Below are 6,087 nucleotides of genomic sequence, written 5' to 3'. Positions count from 1 at the left end.
TTTTCTGAAACCAACACCTTACCAACCTTTGGAGCTGCATCCGGTCTTAAAACAAACCTAGGCCATGTTTAGTTACCTCCCAACTCCCAACTTTGACACTATGCAAAAAGAAGATTCTCCATCACATCAAACTTGCGGTACATGCATGGAGTACTAAATGTAGATGAAATTAAAAACTAATTGCACAGTTTTGTTGTACTTTGCGAGACGAATCTTTTGAGCCTAATTAGTCAATATTTGGACAATAATTTACAAATACAAACGAAATGCTACAGTGTGCTACAGTACTGTCACAGTAATTTTGCATCTCCTAATTTGGCCAACTAAACAAGGCCCTAGACAAATGCCTTGTCTCTCCCATACAATGCGACCTGGAACAGACAATCAGGCTGCTCAAATTCTTCCCCGGTCATCTCGAACCCCTACCATGCAAGTACTTGGGAATACCGCTGTCAGTCAAAAAGCTTCGCAGGAATGACCTGATGCAGTTGGTGGATAAGGTTTGTGATGGATTGCCCACATGGAAGGCGAAGCTAATGAGCAGGGCAGGACGGACAGTCTTAGTTAAGGTAAAAATGTCAGCCATTCCAATTCACACGGCTATCGCGGTCGCCATCTCTCCATGGGCAATCAAGCAAATAGACAAGCGCAGGAAGGCCTTTCTATGGAAAGGTACAGAAATGATTTCTGGCGGTCATTGTCTCCTTGCATGGACGAAATGCTGTCGACCTTCTATTTTGGGAGGTCTAGGAATTACGGACCTACGCCTCATGGGATATGCTCTAAGAATGCGGTGGTTCTGGCTTAAGAAAATTGACACTTCACGTTCATAGCATAACTTACCTGATTCAATTGAACAGCAGGTCGCCCAATTGTTCCACTACTCCACCTCAACTCAAGTAGGCGACGGCAAGAACATCCTTTTATGGGAGGATAGATGGATTGACGGTCGCTCGATTGCAGAGATTGCTCCATGTCTCCTTCAGGCGATTGGTCCTAGAGCTCGCAAAAAAAAGGACAGTAAGTGAAGGATTGCAAGATGGAAAATGGGTCAGGGACATTACTGGAGCATTGATTGTTCGAGTTCTTCTTGAATACATAAGCATTTGGACCAAGTTACAACAGATCACATTACAGGAGGATACACTTGACAAGGTATTGTGAAAATGGACTCAAGACAGGAACTTCTCAACGGCATCGGCCTACAATGCATTCTTCATTGGACAGTATGAAATACCTAGGGCAAAGGCTTTGTGTAAGACCCGAGCACCCCCTAAATGCAAATTCTTCATATGGCTTGCTATCAATGGACGCTGCTGGACAGCCTCTAGACGCAAGAAACATAATCTTCAAAATGACGACACTTGCATTCTTTGTACCCAGGAGTCTGAAACCATAAACCATCTGCTAGTTCGGTGTGTCTATGCAAGGGAGTTGTGGCATCTTATTCTATCGGAACTGAATTGGCAACACTTAGCACCCTCTATTTCTGAGTCCTCCTTTCCTGACTGGTGGCTAGTAGTGAGAAAACGTGTGGATAGGTCAGCCAGGAAAACATTAGACTCTCTCATTATCCTGGTGGGTTGGTCCATTTGGTTGGAAAGAAATGAAAGAACTTTCAATCATGCTCAGAGGACGACGGGGATGCTGTCCATTTTGGCAGGATTTCATTGCCTGGCGCCATTTACAGCAGCCGCCCACCCCAACATCATACCTGGTAACCTGTTAGTAGGGTCGTAGCAAGGTGCAAATGTAATTTCTTCTTAATTCTTGTATGCGCTAGCATGTCATCAATCTCAGATGACGCTGCAAGTTCTTGTAACCAAACTTTTCTTCTTCTCTTAATGAAATACGTGCTAAGGTATGATCGCGGAAAAAAACACCTTACCAACCTTCTCAAGTAGTGACGTGACGTCTATCGGAATCTGCAGAGCGCGGATAATTACAATGCAGCACCAAGTTTTACAATAAGAGTGTGGAATTTCTCTGACAAATTGTGTTCTTTTCTTTCTTTTTCTTTTTTTTTGGACTGAATTGTGACAGATTGTATATTGAGCCATCGAAGGCAAAGCAACGGGATGGAAGATGTCTGGCTCAGACCGGCACAAGTTTACGGCACGGCGGGCATATGGATGGACCCAGGACGCATCACGGTCCAACTTTTGATGATGGGCCCTCACCACTGAATGGGCTCGGCTGCGTAGAGCATGGTGGCCTAGTCCATGGAGATCCGCCCTGCGCCGGCGTCGTCTACCCGTCTCGCCGTCGTCCGTCGAGATGCGCGGCGGTGAACAGAACCATCCCCAGCCACTGCATTCTCGGCCATCTCCTACGGCGCACTCGCAGCTGGTACTATCCCATGAGGAAATCTCCCCAGTCTACGCCTTGCCGCATCGCCGACTCGGTGCCGGTGATTGGGGCTGCAGATGGAGAGGACTGCAGGATCCAATCTCGCGCCACTATTGGGTAGTTCCTTGGGTACGCCCGCCTGCTCTAGCCTTGTTGCTTTGGGAGAATCGGAGAAGCATCAGGTATTAAGGAACCATGTAAGTATCATGCACTTCGACTGCTCCGTTCTTCCGTGTATTTACTCACAGATGTGATTTTTAAGTTGAGTCAGATACTCAGATGCGTACATCAATTTGATTTGGTGCTTATACTGTTTGAGAAACGTACTCCGATTTTGCAATGAGATCATGTGCATTTGGATTAAGTAGATTTTTTTTGGTTCAGTTAGATGTGGGTATCAACTGTCAACCTTAAAGGTTAACTTCTGGTAGGAACCTGAATAATTACTCAGAAAAAATTAAAATTGATGCACCGGTATTTGGAACCTAACTCAAATAGTCAAGCAAGCAGCAATGCAAGGCGTTTGACAGGATGTGCGCCCCCGACCGGTATCCTGCAGAGACAAATGTGCGCCCCCAACCCGCTACCCCTCCCGTCGCCGTCCCCTCGCCGCCGGCGGACGGCGGAGCCCAACCCGCCCACCCCACCAAAGATCCTGAGCCGCCAGCCACAACACCAAACTGCACCAAAGCAGATCCACGCGTCCTCCACCCTGGCGCAGCAAAGCCCGTGGGAGAGCTTTTTCCTCGATTCCCCACCTCTGCCGCCACGCCATGGTTGCCCGTTGACCGACGAGGTCGATTGGGTGCCACCCACACCGGATCCGTGCTCCCCCCAACTGGATCCGGTGCTGGCCACGCCAAAACCCCTTTCCACCTACGCGGAAGCCGTCCGCTGCGGCAGGTCAGGCCCCCCGTCAACAGCATTTACTCCACCGCCTGCCCAAGATCCGCTAGCTCGCCGCTCACCTGCGCACCAGGATCTCCCTGCTACAGCCTTTACTCCACCACGCCGTCCCCACATCAAGCCCTTGTTTACTTCCCTTCAAACTCCCAACTTTGACACAAAAAGAAGATTCCCATCACATCAAACTTGCGGTACATGCATGGAGTACTAAATGTAGACGAAATCAAAAACTAATTGCACAGTTTTGTTGTACTTTGCGAGACGAATCTTTTGAGCCTAATTAGTCAATATTTGGATAATAATTCACAAATACAAACGAAACGCTACAGTGTCGCATTTATGGCAAAATGTCAATTTCGCAACTCCCAACTTGGGAAGTAAACAAGGCCCAAATCCACCGGAGCCGAGGAGACTGCTCGAGCAAGAGGCAGTACAAGACATGGCATGGAGTCGGGCTGGATAGTGGCACGAGGCCACAGACGACATTCAATGCGTCGTGAGCGTGCCAGCCCACGCCAGTGCGACGGCCGACAAGACCCCTCTTCAAGGCCATCTTCAAGGTGCCGGCCAACCGCAGCTCTCCAAGCCTTCAATCTGGCCACCGCGGGGAGGTGCTTCAACTGCCTCGCCTGGGACCATCGCGCGTCTGCTTGCAGAGACCCAGTTTGGTGCTTCTACTGTCGCCGATCGGGGTACCGGGAATGCCACTGTCATGCCCGCCGTCAGCAACGCCCAACCTCGACTCCGGACCACTGACACCAGCAAATCAACTCCCCAGTGCGCCGGGCCACAACTCATCCACCGCCACCAACTCCTCTGCCCCCGCTGCCCCAACCGTCATATCCTACGCCTCATCCACCGCCGCCACCATCGCTGCACCCGGGCGTCAAGCCGATGGCGATTGGAGACCCTACACACGTCCTGATGTGGGACGGTCTTCATCCCCAACTCCTTCAACCTCGAACAGGATGCCCGTGGCTTGGAGGGATGCACACTGGTCTCGTGGGCAATCCACCTGCCACGGTGCGCTGGGGCTCAAGACATTGAAACCCTCCTGCTCAACAAGCTGCAGCTGCGTCGTGGCACCATCACCATCACCAGCAACCAACCGGAGCCATTCCTAATCCGGTTCGAGCACAACGACAAGTGCGATGAGGCAAGGCGACAAGGTAGATTCTAGGGCAATGACATCAACATTTGCCTGCGGCGCTGGCGCAGCCTCACGCACGCGCTAGGCATGTGGATCTTCTACTGCGACAGGGTCTACTTTGATGGTATCCCTAGCCATGCTTGGACGCCGTACATCGTCGAACGCGTCATTGGTAGCAAATGCGCCCTACAGTGCATCAACACCGACCTCGTCCAACTGACGGACACGAGGCATATTGACCTGTACGCGTGGATTGCCAATCCGAGCCAGATCCCCAAGCGCTTGTGGCTAGTCTTCACCCACAGGCCATCCGACAAATCCACGGCAACGTTCTTCATCACACAGGAGCTGCGTCACAGGAGCTGCTGGAACGCTAGCAGCAAGGAATTCGCTACGAGGTTTTCCTTCACATTGGCCTCGTTGAGGACTACTTGGCAGCAGCCCATGACCTGCTAGGCGTGGTGGCAAACCCTGCCGCCTTCGCTCCGATCTGACGTCCCTACGTTTGGCGCTACGGCATCATGGATGGAGCTCTAGTGGAGACAAGGTCAAGGTTCTCGGTGCGCCTTTCTCAGCCACCCCGCGAGCACGATGGCCGCGACCAGGAGCACCCGCATGACAAAAGGTGAGCGGCTGGCAAGCAGAGGCGCGACAGAAGGCGCGACTACAAGCGTGGGGACGGCAGGCGCCGCGCTGATGGGCGCACCTGCAAGGAAGGGGGATTCACTTAGCCTCAGCGCAATGACAACGACGACGACGGCAGCGGCGACGACTACACGCACCCCGGCCGGGGGGTTAGTGGCACTCACCGCAACCCCGAACGGCACGATGTCGTGCGCGCGGGAGCAGACATGGTCACCACGCCGCCGGGACGGAGCATTCGATGGTGGACGTCGCAGGAGTGAGGGAGCTGCGCATCTGCAAACTCACCTGCCTTGCCGAATGTGGAGGAGCTCAGAGCCATGGAGCCTACGACAGTGCAAGCTCTATTTTGTGCGCAGGCCTCGGCGCTCAAGAAAGGGATGCAGGCACGTCTCGGTGACATAGCGAAGGTGTGGCTTCATGATGCTGCGGGCTACATCGACAAGGCATGCCGCCTCGCTTACCGGCTTGGCATCAACGACGCCCCTGCCACGGCACGCTGGAACCTCATCACCGGGAATGGAACCTGGTCTGTCCATAGTGAGTCACTAATCTCTACTAACCGAGTTTTTGATAGAATTAATATGGTAATGGCACCAACAACCGCTGATGTCGAACGTGCTCTTCGTTGCCTAGAGATCACAACTTCGGCAGCGGCGACTATGGCCGTGGCCATGACGCCAGGAGCGGAGTGCTCGGCAACCATTGCTGCGATGGCCATGCCTGCGAGGCCGGGAGACGCTGTCGCAGTGGCCGCCGTCACAGTGGCTGCGGCTGCAACACCGAGAGAGGAGGCTCCGGTGGTTGCTTCTGCTATGGCCACGGCGGAAAGGCTGGGGCAGGAGGCCCTGGCGGAAGCGGCTGGCTCAAAGAAGGCAGGGCCTGTTCGCTTCAGCTTATAAGCCGGCTGAAAAGCTGAAACGGCTGATTTGTTGTGAGAGGAAAATACTGTTTGATGGCTGATAAGCCGGCTGAATAAGCTGAAGCGAACAGGCCCATAGATGTTAGGCCAACAGGCCCACACAGCTTCGAACACAGCG

The sequence above is a fragment of the Setaria viridis genome, chromosome 5, assembly GCF_005286985.2.
Source record: "Setaria viridis chromosome 5, Setaria_viridis_v4.0, whole genome shotgun sequence".
Taxonomy (NCBI): domain Eukaryota; kingdom Viridiplantae; phylum Streptophyta; class Magnoliopsida; order Poales; family Poaceae; genus Setaria; species Setaria viridis.
This window is presented reverse-complemented; position numbering follows the sequence as displayed.